The 14723-nt window shown below is 46.4% G+C and overlaps 1 protein-coding gene and 8 non-coding genes across 9 annotated transcripts in view; 8 read left to right on the top strand and 1 right to left on the bottom strand.

Moving 5' to 3' along the window:
• LOC148832356 (hepatic and glial cell adhesion molecule-like) overlaps positions 1-14723 on the top strand; it is a 118561-nt gene that overhangs the window by 86170 nt on the left and 17668 nt on the right. The gene's annotated exons all lie outside the window — the stretch shown is intronic.
• Positions 74-146, top strand: trnar-acg (transfer RNA arginine (anticodon ACG)). Its single transcript has one exon. It is a non-coding gene; the product is annotated as a tRNA-Arg (tRNA).
• trnae-cuc (transfer RNA glutamic acid (anticodon CUC)) lies at positions 7442-7513 on the top strand. The gene has a single exon. It is a non-coding gene; the product is annotated as a tRNA-Glu (tRNA).
• On the top strand, positions 8476-8547 carry trnaq-uug (transfer RNA glutamine (anticodon UUG)). The gene has a single exon. It is a non-coding gene; the product is annotated as a tRNA-Gln (tRNA).
• On the bottom strand, positions 11496-11567 carry trnaq-uug (transfer RNA glutamine (anticodon UUG)). The gene has a single exon. It is a non-coding gene; the product is annotated as a tRNA-Gln (tRNA).
• On the top strand, positions 11845-11916 carry trnae-cuc (transfer RNA glutamic acid (anticodon CUC)). The gene has a single exon. It is a non-coding gene; the product is annotated as a tRNA-Glu (tRNA).
• Positions 12669-12756, top strand: trnay-gua (transfer RNA tyrosine (anticodon GUA)). Its single transcript is given in 2 exon segments — positions 12669-12705; positions 12721-12756. It is a non-coding gene; the product is annotated as a tRNA-Tyr (tRNA).
• On the top strand, positions 13739-13810 carry trnaq-cug (transfer RNA glutamine (anticodon CUG)). The gene has a single exon. It is a non-coding gene; the product is annotated as a tRNA-Gln (tRNA).
• On the top strand, positions 14379-14451 carry trnar-acg (transfer RNA arginine (anticodon ACG)). Its single transcript has one exon. It is a non-coding gene; the product is annotated as a tRNA-Arg (tRNA).

The following is a 14723-nucleotide window of genomic DNA, read 5'->3' on the forward strand; positions in this document are numbered from 1 at the left end:
AAAGTTGGAGCGGGGCGATGCCGTACTAGTAGCGGCGCTGAGCTCACTGTGGTGCGGTGCAGCTGTGTCAGCGGGGCCAGTGGCGCAATGGATAACGCGTCTGACTACGGATCAGAAGATTGTAGGTTCGACTCCTGCCTGGCTCGTCTTTCTTTTAAACACATCGGGCTGCTCACTAGCACATCTGTTCATTGTTGATAGCCATAACCAATCAAGACCCGTATCGCTAACAAGAATTGTCCAATCACAGTGTCCGCTCTCATGTTAGGTAGTTTTCGCCCAATCACAGCGCTCCCTGCTGCCAAGATATGGGTCTGGAGTTCAGCCAAGCAAGTGCTGGTTTGTCACTCACATGGTTTTTCAATTTAGACCCGCCAGGAGTACCGATTGTTCTATTTTCGTTCTTTGTCCGCTTTAAAATATTCGTCTTATTTGCAAGCTATCTGTCACACAAACAGAAATCGGTGCGCGGTATTTTAACACACCTGGTGTTTGTATTCAGTGGGAGCTACTTCTGCTTCGTATTCAAAAATGGATAACATGTAAATAAAGGCTTGTCGATTTCAGTGTTTTGTGTTTTTACTAGTTCCATACTTAGTTGACTTTATGCTTTTGATTTTGAGTCTTTATAATATTAAGTATGGCTTTCTCATTTATCTTCGTCTTGTAAAGTTCCAAAATCCATGTAACTGTGCTAAAAATGTGCGCGGGGACACTCATCTGTTTATACCCGCAGTAACTTCGAAACCGTTACTGTCAAAATACAGCTACGGTGCCTTTTTCGGGAGTAGAAAGCAGAGAAGTTCTCGATGATATGGCAAAATGTAAAAGAGGAAAACCCGCAGCCTCATGGACCAGCAGCAACCCCTCATTGTATAAGGCTGTTGTTTTGTTATTGGGGCATGCTTATACATTATTTTTAAGCTAATACGATTTTTATAACCGGATTTTGGAGCAAATTTCACACATTGATGATTCAACCTTGTTTTGAGGTTTGGTTGCTGCTGTCTGGTTGTCTTTCTCGTTTTCCGACCTTCTTGCTTGCTTCCTGGTATACGTTTTGCTTTGCGATGTGGATTGGTGTTCCCTCTCGCTCCTGAGTCCTGCACAGGATCCATACTTCCTACCTGCCCGCTCTTACAATCAATCTCTAAATCGCTAAAAACTCACACCGAAGAGCTCGGTCTCTTAGACACGTCCGGACTCGCTCCCAACCATCACCCTGCGGGTCTGAGAGAATGATCTCCTAAAATGTGAAAACGAAAATAAGTCACGGAAAAATAATCCCACAAACACCTTCGAGTATCAAGACGTTTCGCTATGCAACAAGGTCTTTGTTCCAAGCAGATCGTATTTTCTCTTTCTTACACACAGCAGCTCTCAGTGTCGCTGCTGTCGCTACACAGACTGTAAAAGCGTGTCGATCGCTCTCTGTGTCCTATTAAGACCACCGGCGCGAATCCAGGTTACCGCTGTCTTCTCTTCACACACAGTGAAACAAGAAGGAAAGGGAAAATAGAAGCAGCATCAGGAGAAGCCAAGAACTCAGCCACCAACACGAAAAACACCTGGTAAGCCCTGTTCTTTCTTCTCCTTTCTTGAAGAGGCCTCTAAAAAATTGAACTGCTTTGCTAGATAAAAGTTTAAAAAGTCTTTAGAAAAAGTTACCTTAAAGTTTAAATTAAACAAAATACCACTTGGGCCCACTACACTCAAAAGGCCAAAGTTGAAGAACCTGTTCCCAAGCAACAGGGGGCTGATTGTATTCAAAACGCCCGAGCCAGGCCGTCTGTTTGCTCTTCTCACCTGGGCCCATTGTATTTAAAAGAGGAAGATGAGTACAGAGCAGAATACAGCCCCACTGGAGCAGCCCTGCCCCCTCAGCACAGTACTCCAGTACCCTGAGGACGTGAAAACCGTTAAGACCAGGAAACAGTACAAAGACTCCTGGATGAAAGAAAACCCAGAGACCCTCATTGCTGACTACTGCCAGGCAGGAGAAAAACACATAAAAACCAACCTGCTCTTTTTTACTGAGCATCCGAATGCCTGGCACACAGCTGTGTGTAAGAATTATACAAACACCACCAGAAGGGGCATCAGCAAAGGCAGGCAAATCTCCATAGGGGGCGACAGCGAGGTAGAAGACACTGTCCTGACTGTCAACACCTACCACAATGGTACAGTGATGATACAGGGCAGTGAGGCCGCTCTGGAGCTTTTCGAGGAAAAGTTCACAGACCTTAAAACACAGGCCGACCTGGAGAAACCTCCCCCAGAAACAGGAGAAAAACCCAGCAGCCTGATGCCCACAGCACCGGAGAGTTCAGCTCCACCTGTTTTAGAGCCCACAAACACAACCTCAGCCACAGAACAGCCCAGCAAGAGTGTAGCCCTCGGCAACACAGAAACACACCACCCGGACACACACAGCCCACACCAACCCCCCTGTGACCACAGCACAGTGCGCCTCCTGAGAGAGAAACTCTCTGCTCTGGAGCTGGACTTCACTGAGTTCAAGGAGCTGATGCTGGGGAGACTCACAGAGGGGCAGACAGCACAACAGCTAAGAGACGAGGTTAACAAACACAAGAATGAATGTAAAACCTCCAACAAACAGCTCAGGGCACAGATGGAGGAGCTGCTGCAGGACAACAGTAAGCTGCAGTCGGAAGTAGCAGAGCTGAGAGAGGAGCTGCAGCTCGCGGAGAGGACAAGCAAGACTCTCAAAGACCAGCTGAGGAAACTCACTACTTCCCACTGCAGCCCGGACTGCAACAGAACAGCCCTGAGACCCAGAACACACAACACACAACACCCACCCCCAACCCGCAAAGACACACCCACCTCCACACAACCTGACACCCCTACAACCCCCACCACCAACTCCCACTTACCCAGTACCCCCACCGTAGCAAACACCACACCCACTGCACCCCCCGGCACCCCAAATCCCCTCACAACTCCACTGCCCAAAAGCACATCCACCTTGCCGAACACTCAGGGTGACCCACACACACACCCGGCCCCACCCAACTCCTCCACCTCACACACTGCACCCCCCCAAGCAGCCGCCCGCCCGGCAGCACAGCGCCCCTCCAGCAGACTGGACACCAGAGGCAGACGCATGGAAGTAGCCCTTCTCATCGACTCCAACGGGAGGTACATCGATGAGCACAGGCTCTTCCCAGGATTACAAACAGCAAAGCTCTGGTGTCCGACGACAGAGAAGGCCCTGCAGCTGCTGTCCAGGTCGGTACTGGGAGCCCCTCAGCACATCATCATCCACACCGGCACCAACGACCTGAGGACCCAGAGGGAGCAGGTGGCCCAGTCCATCAGGAGAGTGGCAGAGAGGGCCATACAGGAGTTCCCTCGCGCCCGAATTGTCATCTCCACCCTGCTGCCGAGACAGGACGAGCAGCACCACACCATCCAGAGAATCAATGCCGAGATCTCACGGTGCTGCGCCCTGCTCCCAATCGTCTACCTGGCCCATCACTCCACCCTTGGACCACAGCACCTACACGACCATAAACACCTCAAAAAACAGACCATTGGACTCTTCACAAAAACTCTGAAAGACACCACACTGGGCAGACACCCGAACAGCACCCCAGAGAGAAACAGGAGGACTACCAGAGGAACGCCCCAGCACCCACACCCCCAACCCAGACCAGCTCAACCCACAAAGAACAGAACCAGCACCACCCTACAGCCCTCCAACCCAGACCAACGACCTAACAGGACCAGAACCAGCGCCCCACCCCATGCCCCTCACCCAGACCAGCAGCTGAACCGGACCAGAACCACAACCCCTCCCCACCCAGCACAACTACAGAGCCGGACCGAGCCCCTCCTGCACAGCTACGCCGCAGCCCTGGCCAGACCAGCAGTCCCGAGCGGTTTGGAGCTGGGAGAAATCCGGCAGCTCCTGAACCTCATCTGCACCCGGCTTATGAGCTGAACTTCCACCACCCACAGCGACAGACAAAAACCCAGCACAATACTTGTTTCTGTCGATGATGTAAATGTCCAACACAAATTTGATACAGTTCCAGAAAACAATAACAACTTGCAAAGATAATTCAAGCGATAACAATGAGATCTCTAAAGATAAGTATGTGGAACATTCAGGGTCTGGGCTCGTCAGCATTTGGGCTGAAGAGCACTGATCCTGAATTTATCAAGGATGTAAAGGAGACAGACATCATGATCCTACAGGAGACATGGTGTCGGGGAGACTTGGCTACCCACTGTCCCCCAGGCTACAAGGAGATCATGGTGCCCTCTGTCAAAAAACCCCAAATCACCCGGGGCAGAGACTCTGGGGGGATCATTGTGTGGTACAGAGCGGAGCTCAGTCACTCCATACAATTAGTAAAGAAAGAAGAGTCACGAGTTTGGCTTAAAATCAAAAGAAATACCATCTGTACAGAAAACGAGGTTTTCCTGTGTGCTGTCTACATCCCGCCCTCAGAATCCCCCTACTACAGTGAGGGAATTCTCCCCAGTCTCCACACGGAGATCGGTCACTTCCAGGGCCAGGGAAACGTGCTGCTCTATGGTGACCTCAACGCACGAACAGGCACACTGGCAGACTTCACCAGCACACAGGGAAACACTCACATATTCGGACAATCCCCTCTGTACCACACACCGGTCACCTCACACAGGTGCAGCCATGACACTACGGTCAACAGCACCGGGCGCGAGCTGCTGCAGCTCTGTCAAGGGCTGGGCCTGTACATCGTCAACGGCAGGACTAGAGGGGACTCTCTAGGCAGGTTCACCTACAGCTCAGCTCTGGGCAGCAGTGTGGTGGACTATGCCATCACCGACCTGGACCCCTCCTGTATCAGTGCCTTCACTGTCAGGCCACAAACTCCCCTCTCCGACCACAGCCAGATCACACTCTACATGAAGAGAGCACACCAGTACAGAGACACACTGACACAGCCCAGCCAGCTGTATGACCTCAACCAGGCGTACAGATGGGACACAGACAGCCTGGACAGATACCAAACTGCACTGGGCAATGACGAAATTCAGACACTGATGGACACATTCCTAAACACTCCGTATCAAACCAACAAATTAGGCATCAACTTGGCCACACAAAAACTAAATCACCTATTCCACAAACTAGCATCAAAATCTAAGCTAAAAACAACTAAATCAAAAAACTACCAAAAAACAAAAGCAAAAGAAAAGTGGTTTGATACGGAGTGCAAAAACATCAGAAATGCACTACGAAAAGTCTCAAATGAAAAACACAGACAACCACACAACACAGATCTGCGACTCAGGTACTGTGACATGGTAAAACTTTAAAAACACACGCTGAAAAAGAAAAGAAACACATACATAGACAAACAACTTGCAGAAATTGAGGAGTCACTAAATCAGAACTGTTTCTGGGAGAAGTGGAACAACTTAAACAAATCAAAACCAGAAGAATTGGCCATCCAAAATGGAACAATCTGGCAAACATACTTTGAAAATCTCTATGAAAAGCTCCCAAATACAAATCAATCAGACCAAAACACCATTTATGAAAAACTCAAAATTTTGGAATTGGCTATCAAAGACAACCAAAACCCCTTAGACTCCCCAATCACTGAGCAGGAGCTACTGGACAAACTCCAGGCCCTCAGACCACGCAAAGCCTGTGGCCATGATGGTGTCATAAATGAGATGCTGAGACACAGCAGCCCAAAGTTGCAACAAGCCCTGCATTTGACTCGATTTGGCATGAGAGATTGTTTTATAAACTACTCCAAAGTGGCATAGGGGGCAAAGTGTACGACATCATTAAATCAATGTATTCAGAGAGCAAATGTGCAGTGAAAATTGGAAACAAAAGGACTAAATTCTTCACCCAAGGCCGCGGGGTGAGACAGGGCTGCAGCCTGAGCCCAACACTGTTCAATATCTATATCAATGAATTAGCAGGAATGTTGGAGCAGTCTGCAGCTCCTGGTCTCACACTACACGACACAGAAATCAAGTTCCTGCTCTACGCAGATGACCTGGTCCTGCTGTCGCCCACAGAACAGGGGCTGCAGCAGAACCTGGCACTGCTGGAGCAGTACTGTCAGACCTGGGCACTGACAGTCAATCTGGACAAGACCAGAGTTATGGTTTTCCAGAAGAAAGCCAGACCTCAGGGAAACAGGTACAAATTCACACTCAACAACAACACATTGGAGCACACATCCAGCTACACATATCTCGGTCTCACCATCAGCTCTTCCGGGAGTTTTGACCTGGCAGTGAAGGCACTGAGGGAGAAGGCACTCAGGGCTTTCTACGCAATAAGAAGGAGGCTCTTCAACATCAACCCACCAACAAGAATCTGGCTCCAAATATTTGAAAGTGTAATCCAACCCATTGCCCTCTACGGCAGTGAAGTGTGGGGTCCCCTCACAGACCAGGATTACACCCAATGGGACAAACACCCCACAGAAACTCTGCACATGGAGATCTGTAGAAACATCCTCCGTGCGCAGAGAAGAACTCCTAACAACGGGTGCAGGGCCGAATTAGGCCAGTACCCACTATTGATAAACATACAGAAAAGAATATTCAAGTATTGGCTACACCTAAAAAACAGTGACCAAAATTCCTACCACCACAAAGCCCTGCTGAGCCAAGAGCTGAGCCCAAAACAGAGCCCCCTGAGCCACACCGACACTAACCAGCCTCAGGACAGCACTGCTAGAGCACCACAACCCAGACTCAACCACATCACAGCACAGATCAAACAGCAATATCTCACACACTGGGACACACACACACAAACACAACATAAACTGGAATGTTACAGAACCTTAAACAGACAATACACACTAGCTGAATATTTGACCAAAATAAAAAATAACAAACAGAAACAGACGAAGTACAGGCTCAGTGACCACAACCTGGCCATAGAAACTGGGCGACACAGGCAGACCTGGCTGTCCAGAGAGGACAGGCTGTGCTCCCACTGCCAGCGGGGAGAAATAGAGACAGAGGTGCACTTCCTACTGCACTGTGACAGATACTCTGGGATTAGAGAAACATTCTTCCCGAAATTCAGAAATATAATCCCAGAGTTCCCACACCTGCCAGAATCACAACGGGTCCCAATCCTACTGGGAGAGGGAGGAGGGAACTCAGTTGAACTGGCAGCCCAGTATGTGATCTCCTGTCACAGCCTGAGGAACAGTGAGTCTGTCTCCCAGTAATGCTCCAGCCGCCTACAGAATATGTCAATATTGTATAATATGTCTTTGTTGTAAATGTCTGTAATATGTCTGTAGATTTTATTTTACTTCTATTTTTGTTTTGTTTCATGTAAATATCATTACTTTCATTTGCTTTGGCAACACTGATTGTACCCATCGGTCATGCTAATAAAGCACCTTGAATTGAATTGAATTGAATTGAGTCGACCGTCTCCCTGGTGGTCTAGTGGTTAGGATTCGGCGCTCTCACCGCCGCGGCCCGGGTTCGATTCCCGGTCAGGGAAGGGCTCCTTTTCCCTCCTGACGGAGATACCTCCTTGAACCACGTCTGTTAACTATCACCACAAAATAACCTTCGAGCCCCAGATACTGCGCTCTGGGTCATTTGTGAGTGGAAAGAGCGCTCAAGTAGTCAACTTGGTTACACGTGTTTGCTACATCTTGTGTTTTAAAATAACGTCTCTTTAAACCAAAGTGTTTATGTGTCGAGCTGAAATTATGCTTGATTACGATATCAAAGAAAAACCGCTTTCTTCCAAAATATCACATAGTTTTCACATCTTCCAGACTGCTTCTCTCTTCTAGTACTAAAGCAGACCAGAGAGTCGGAATGTAACTTCTTTCATCAAGCAAAGCACCTGAAGACCCTAAAATAGTAAAAACACACCTGTAAAAAAGAAAACAAAGCAGAAAATAGGATGAGAATTCCGAACTCAAGTTCAAGAGCTCATCATTGTTAACCTAAAGTTATATTTACGGTCTCATCTACACTTGTAAGATTAACAAAAAGCTCGCCTCATTAAGAAAAAGTATTGGAATTACGGGGCGGTATTGGAATGAACTCACGAAATGTTTGTCTCCAGCCACTCGCTGTAAAGTGTTGCAATTTCTCTTAAGAGTGTTCCCATACTGCTACAAAAATGTCGAGTACCCGTGAGGTCAAATGACAGAGAAACGCTTGAAACAAGACTGCAGAAACGAGTTAAAAACCTGACGTCGAAGTGAGATTGAAATGACCAGGAACACCGCACGAATTTGGGCTGAATGTGTGAGAAAAGGGGTGCTTTTTAAGTGGGAGTGCGGACGTGTCTATAAGACTGAAAGCGGACGGAACCGTTTGTAGAGCTCAGATGCACAGCGGCTACAGCAGAGCTTCGACGTCACACAGACACCGGAGTCTCACGCAGACAAATTACACACGCAGAAGATCTCATTATGGATCTTTAAAGCTCTTTCACAAGCTAGCGGTTCCATGGTGTAATGGTTAGCACTCTGGACTTTGAATCCAGTGATCCGAGTTCAAATCTCGGTGGAACCTGAGCCGGGTATCCTTCTTACTCTGACTACGGATCAGAAGATTGTGGGTTCGACTCCTTCCTGGCTTGTCATTCTTTTAAACACATCGGGCTGCTCACTAGCACATTGCCTTCTGTTCAAAGTTGGTGGTCTTAGCCAATCAAGGCCCGTTTCGCTACCATGAATTGTCCAATCACAGTGTCCGCTCTCATTTTAGGTAGTTTTCGCCCAATCACAGCGCTCCCTGCTGCTAAGATATGGGTCTGGAGTTCAGCCAAACAAGTGCTGGTTTGTCACTCACATGGTTTTTCAATTCAGACGCGCCAGGAGTACCGATTGCTCTATCTTTGTTCTTTGTCCGCTTTAAAATATTCTTATTTGCAAGCGGTCTGTCACACAAACAGAAATCGGTGCGCGGTACTTTAACACACCTGGTATTGGATTCAGTGGGAGCTACTTCTGCTTCGTATTAAAAAATGGATAATATGTAAATAAAGGTTTGTCGATTTCAGTGTTCTGTGTTTTTACGAGTTCCATACTTAGTTGACTTTATGGTTTTGATTTTGAGTCTTTATAATATTAAGTCTGTCTTTCTCATTTTTCTTCGTCTTGTAAAGTTACATGGATTTTGAAACTGCTAAAAATGTGCGCGGGGACACTCATCTGTTTATACCAGCAGTAACTTCGAAACCGTTACTGTCAAAATACAGCTACGGTACCTTTTTCGGGAGTTGAAAACAGAGAAGTTCTCGATGATATGGCAAAATGTAAAAGTCCAGCATCTGTTATAGTCACCCTTTAAGCCGTCAATGTTACACATTCCACACGCGTCTCTGTCCCGTCTCGCATTCCCACGCGAACCGTGTTTAACAAACGCTCACGCCGCGAGTAATACCCTCCCCCCCTCAATCACCGTTCACTCCCGTCACTATTTCAGTTCCCCTCTTTCCTCACTTCCCGCTCACTCTTGCGGGTTCTCCTCGAGTTCGCGTTATTTCACTGCTAGTTTCCACTCGGTGTTTGATCTTCTAGCCTGCCCCTCGATTTCGACTTTGTCTTGAGTTTCGGGTTGTTGCTCTCTGGTTGTCTTTCTCGTTTTCCGACCTTCTTGCTTGCTTCCTGGTATACGTTTTGCTTCGCGATTTGGATTGGTGTTCCCTCTCGCTCCTGAGTCCTGCACAGGATCCATACCTCCTACCTGCCCGCTCTTACAATCAATCTCTAAAGGCCTGGAGCAGCGAAACTATATACAGTTCTACGGGTGGCATGTTCACATAACGTATTTAGTAACCATTCAAGAGAGAAATCACGCTGTCAGGTGCCTGTCCTCCTCTTTCCCTGCTTTTGTTCTCCTGCTACGTTACCTTTGCTTATGCCCTGTTTTTCTCACACCTGAAGAAGGCTCCACGGACGAAACGCTGTGTTTTCTTTCTTCTCTTTTCAGCATGGAATAAACCTATTACTTGTTCCTTTGCAGCCTACGCATGCTGACGCAGCTACCCACCCGAACTACTACATCCACACGGAGGCCAGTATCTTGCAGACTAGTTAATATATTATTTGGAGATCGTCTCAGCTATGAGCTCTATTCCGACAAAAAACTTGCAGAACAAAGTTTGAGACCAGCTGATCTTGATCTTTGAGCTGTGCTGAAGGCTCAGCATTGTTGTTGTTCTAATTAGCAAAAATTACAGGGGGCTCTAAAATCAGAACACTTCAATTGATCAAATCAGTCGGTTAATTTGTGGGCCATAATTATTACTTTTTATGTCTCGTGTCAGGATATAACTGAATGTGCCAGGCAGTGTAATGTTATTTTTAAAGTAAGGATGGCGTTTCTGTTAAAATACATCAGATAGTCTTTTTGCATGTGTTTGAATGTCAAGGACTGCTTCCTCAGCTTTGTAATTCAAAAACAAATGAAAATAGAAGTAAAGCCTCCTTGTCGATATAAGGGTTATTACAAGTGTTCAATTGGCTTTGTGCTTTGGTTTAGATTTTGTTTCCTTGTAAGCATGAAATTTCAATGCTCGCTGCTTGGGGATACAAGACAGACTGGAGAATGCGGGCATCGATCTCGCTACCTCTCGCATGCTAAGCGATACCTGAAGAAGTACAGGCTCAGTGACCACAGCCTGGCCATAGAAACTGGGCGACACAGGCAGACCTGGCTGCCCAGAGAGGACAGGCTGTGCTCCCACTGCCAGCGGGGAGAAACAGAGACAGAGATGCACTTTCTGCTGCACTGTGACAAATATTCTAGGATTAGACAAACATTCCTGCCCAAATTTAGAAATCTGATCCCAGAATCCCCACACCTGCCAGAATCACAACAAGTCTCAATCTTACTGGGAGAGGGAGGAGGGAACTCAGGTGAACTGGCAGCCCAGTATGTGATCTCCTGTCACAGCCTGAGGAACAGTGAGTCTGTCTCACAAAAAATGCTGCATATGTTTATATGTAAATGTCTTATGTCTAAATTAAGATGTAAATGTCTTTGGACTTTTTCATGTTAACTGTATTTGTTTTACTTTGACAATGCTGATTTATTCATTGGTCTTGCCAACAAAGCACCTTGAAATGAATTGAATTGACTGAGCAGCACATGATTGGCTACAATCTCAGCCAGAATCTTGACAGCAGGGTGCGCTGTGATTGAGCAAAAACTCTCAAGAATGAACATCTTCCTTACTCTGCTTCTCTCTTTCAGTAGGACAGCAGACCGTGTTGGGTGAGCAGATCACAGATTTAAAAAAAAAGCTTCTTTCATCAAGCAAAGTACCTGAACTTGACTCTGGAATCATAAAAGCACACCTGTAATGAAGCAATGAAACCTCAAATCAGGAGAGTTTCCTACATAAATTCAAGAAGTGATCGATTTTAACTTAACGCTACATTGAAGGTTTCATTGCTACACTTAATATTAACAAAACGCTCACCCGACAAAGAAGTAAGAAAGATACACTGCTGAGGTTCCACCGAGATTTGAACTCGGATCGCTGGATTCAAAGTCCAGAGTGCTAACCATTACACCACGGAACCAATGAGATTAGATGTCTAAAATCTGAAAACGTAAATAAAACACGGAAAAATAATCCCACAAACCTTCGAGTATCAAGACGTCTCGCTGTGCAAAAAAGTCTTTGTATCAAATAGATCTCATTTTCACTTTCTTACACACAGCAGCTCTCAGTGTCGCTGCTGTCGCTACACAGACTGTAAAAGGGTGTCGATCGCTCTCTGTGTCCTATGAAGACCACCGGCGCGAATCCAGGTTATCGCTGTCTTCTCTTCGCACACAGGGAGAGAGCCAACCGTCTCCCTGGTGGTCTAGTGGTTAGGATTCGGCGCTCTCACCGCCGCGGCCCGGGTTCGATTCCCGGTCAGGGAAGAGTCCCCTTTTCCCTCCTGACGCAGATACCTACTGTACTTGAACCACGTCTCTTAACTATCACCACAAAATAACCTTCGAGCTGCAGATACTCCGCTCCTGCGCTCTGAGTCATTTGTGAGTGGAAAGAGCACTCAAGTAGTCAACTTGATTACACGTGTTTTCTACATTTTGTGTTTTAAAATACGAAATCAAAGAAAAACCGCTTTCTTCCAAAATATCACACCGTTTTCACATCTTCCAGACTGCTTCTCTCTTCTAGTTCTAAAGCAGACCAGAGAGTCAGATTGTAACTTCTTTCATCAAGCAAAGCACCTGAAGACCCTAAAATAGTAAAAACACACGTGTAATAAAGCAAACAAAGCAGAAAATAGGATGAGAATTTCGAAATCAAGTTCAAGAGCTCATCATTGTTAACCTAAAGTTATATTTACGGTCTCATCTACACTTGTAAGATTAACAAGCTTAAGCTCGCCTCATTAAGAAAAAGTATTGGAATTACAGGGCGGTATTGGAATGAACTCACGAAATGTTTGTCTCCAGCCAGTCGCTGTAAAGTGTTGCAATTTCTCTTTAGAGTCTTCCCATACTGCTACAAAAATTTCGAGTACCCGTGAAGTCAAATGACAGAGAAACGCTTGAAACAAGACTGCAGAAACGAGTTAAAAACCTGACGTCGAAGTGAGATTGAAATGATCAGGAACACCGCACGAATTTAGGCTGAACGTGTGAGAAAAAAAGCATTGGCCGTCCCTTCGATAGCTCAGTTGGTAGAGCGGAGGACTGTAGTGGGAATCGCTGGGAATCCTTAGGTCGCTGGTTCGAATCCGGCTCGAAGGAAGGCATTGTTTTGTTGTTCTCCTTAACAATCTCGTGAAAATTGAAAATAGCGCATCTCAGAGGTTGGTTGAAAGCTTAATAAAGGCTGAAGCAATAGCTCCCTGTGTTGGTTGTCTTCAAGTGTGATCGTCCCGTTTTTACAGATAAAGTATCCAGTGTGTCGACTCCCCCTGATAGAGTGGCTGATAATCACAGACTCAACGGAGACGGTGGATTTTCTCACTGTGTGTGAAGAGAAGACAGCGGTAACTGGGATTCGCGCCGGTGATCTTAATAAGACAGAGAGCGATCGACACGCTTTTACAGTTTGTGTACCGACAGCAGCGACACTGAGAGCTGCTGTGTGTAAGAAAGAGGAAATACGATCTGTTTGGTACAAAATGGGTACCGAGACGCTTTGAGATTTTTTTTCAGATTTTAGGAGATCGTTCTCTTAGCACTCAGGGAGATGGCTGACAGCGAGTCCGGCGTGTCTGAGAGACCGATCCCCACGGAAAGTGAAACTTTATTGATACAATTGACGCAGGAGCACAAGGGAAGACCCCACATGAGAGAATCCACCCACAAGTAAACTTGGTTCTCTTCAGGAGCTCACATGCTGCTGATGATATTTGCGTGTAAAACAGATTTTCTTCTTGTATTTAGATACAAAGACTCGAGTTCAACGGTCCTTGTGTGCGTCTCGGGTGAGTCCGTTTCTAACAAAACTCTTTAGTGTTTTAGTTTTTAATGGGATGGAAGCACCGTATCGGACTAACAGAAATAATCCAGTTAAACAACAGTGAAGTGCTCTTCCACATGACTGCTTGAGCGCTCTTTCCTCTCACAAATGACCCAGAGCGCAGGAGCAAAGTATCTGGAGCCCGATGGTTAGTGATCGGTGATTGTTAAGCGGGATTGGGACGTGTCTGTGAGACTGAAAGCGGACGGAACAGTTTGCAGGGCTCAGATGGACAGCTGCTACATCAGAATGTAGCACAGCGGTTCCATGGTGTAATGGTTAGCACTCTGGACTCTGAATCCAGCGATCCGAGTTCAAATCTCGGTGGAACCTGTGAGGTGTGTTTTTCTTACATCTTCATCGGTGTAAAAAAGAAACCTTTAATGTATCGTTAAGTTAAAATCGATCACTTCCTGAACTTATGTACAAAACTCTCCTGATTTCGGCTCTCATTGCTTCATTACAGGTGTGCTTTTAGGATTCCAGAGCCGTTCAGGTAATTTTCATTGATGAAGGAAGCTTTTTTTTCCGAATCTGTGATCTGCTCGCCCAACAGGGTCTGCTGTCCTTCTGATTTATGTTTAAAAGGTCACAACTGAATAATAATAAAGGTCACAACTGAAAAATATTTCCAACTGCTCAACTGAGTGAAACAACAACAGGACCTAAGATTACACTAATTAAAGAGATAACTAAAGTCTGGAATACGTGACAGCTGTATGGTGTTTTGGAAGAAAACGGTTTTTCTTTGATGTCGAACTCAAGCGGAGTTTCAACGTTACACATAGATTTCGACAAAATGTAGAAAACGCGTGTATCGATGTTAGAAAAGTTGGAGCGGGGCGATGCCGTACTAGTAGCGGCGCTGAGCTCACTGTGGTGCGGTGCAGCTGTGTCAGCGGGGCCAGTGGCGCAATGGATAACGCGTCTGACTACGGATCAGAAGATTGTAGGTTCGACTCCTGCCTGGCTCGTCTTTCTTTTAAACACATCGGGCTGCTCACTAGCACATCTGTTCATTGTTGATAGCCATAACCAATCAAGACCCGTATCGCTAACAAGAATTGTCCAATCACAGTGTCCGCTCTCATGTTAGGTAGTTTTCGCCCAATCACAGCGCTCCCTGCTGCCAAGATATGGGTCTGGAGTTCAGCCAAGCAAGTGCTGGTTTGTCACTCACATGGTTTTTCAATTTAGACCCGCCAGGAGTACCGATTGTTCTATTTTCGTTCTTTGTCCGCTTTAA

The sequence above is a fragment of the Atractosteus spatula genome, chromosome 6, assembly GCF_055471065.1.
Source record: "Atractosteus spatula isolate fAtrSpa1 chromosome 6, fAtrSpa1.hap1, whole genome shotgun sequence".
Taxonomy (NCBI): domain Eukaryota; kingdom Metazoa; phylum Chordata; class Actinopteri; order Semionotiformes; family Lepisosteidae; genus Atractosteus; species Atractosteus spatula.